Here is a 1,429-nt window from a genome sequence, read left to right as displayed (position 1 = left end):
GATATAAAAGTAGTGATAGACCGATTTTAATGGCCGGCCGATACATCGCGCCGAGATTTGCGTTCGCCGATAGTTTGTTCCCGGCATTATTTACAGACAGGTGTCCACAGGCAGCTCTGTGTTTGCTGGAGACGCTGCATGGCAGTCTTAAATTACAAATCAAACACTTTAATTCAATGACTACTTTTTTAGGTTTATTATTTTCTTAAATTATTTAAATGTGTTGACCAAGGACATTTTGTGATGACCTGATTATATCTGTCTTATAATATGTCAGCAAGCAATGCATCACCAAGGCTGTGTTGTAGATGTTGATGAAAGCCTGTTACCACTGCACGGTTAACCATATGCAGAGCACCCATCCATGTGACGCACACTGCATGGTTAACCATATGCAGCGCACCCATCCATATGATGCACACTGCACGGTTAACCATATGCAGTGCACCCATCCATATGACGCACACTGCACGGTTAACCACATGCAGTGCACCCATCCATATGACGCACACTGCAGAGTTAACCATATGCAGTGCGCCCATCCATATGACGCACACTGCACGGTTAACCATATGCAGTGCGCCCATCCATATGACGCACACTGCAGAGTTAACCATATGCAGTGCACCCATCCATATGACGCACACTGCAGAGTTAACCATATGCAGTGCACCCATCCATATGACGCACACTGCACGGTTAACCACATGCAGTGCGCCCATCCATATGACGCACACTGCAGAGTTAACCATATGCAGTGCGCCCATCCATATGAGGCACACTGCACGGTTAACCATATGCAGTGCGCCCATCCATATGACGCACACTGCAGAGTTAACCATATGCAGAGCACCCATCCATATGAGGCACACTGCATGGTTAACCATATGCAGTGCGCCCATCCATATGACGCACACTGCACGGTTAACCATATGCAGTGCACCCATCCATATGATGCACACTGCACGGTTAACCATATGCAGTGCACCCATCCATATGATGCACACTGCACAGTTAACCATATGCAGTGCACCCATCCATATGATGCACACTGCACACATTATTTGGGTGATATGAATGTAAGATGATTGCAGAAGTGACACTGATCTGTGTTTCTGTTTTATTATTTTTAAAGAAATGGCAGAGCAGATTCTGAAAACAAATCCAGTGTGGCATGGTTTTACATTTTTATGATGTAAACTGAGGGAGCTAAAGCAGCATCGGCTCCAAATATCGGCTCAAGAAAATTGGTAGTCCGTATCAGTCATCCGCTAAAGATGATGAAAAAAAAGAATTCTGTAATGGGCACTAAAATAATCCATATCGGTCGATCCCTAATATAAAAGAGAGATGAGAAAGAAAAACTTGGTCTTTCCACAATGTTCTGATTCCTTCTCTTGACAATCCACAGTCCTCGCTGTCAGCACAG

Source organism: Perca fluviatilis, chromosome 18 (assembly GCF_010015445.1).
Source record: "Perca fluviatilis chromosome 18, GENO_Pfluv_1.0, whole genome shotgun sequence".
NCBI classification, from domain to species: domain Eukaryota; kingdom Metazoa; phylum Chordata; class Actinopteri; order Perciformes; family Percidae; genus Perca; species Perca fluviatilis.
This window is presented reverse-complemented; position numbering follows the sequence as displayed.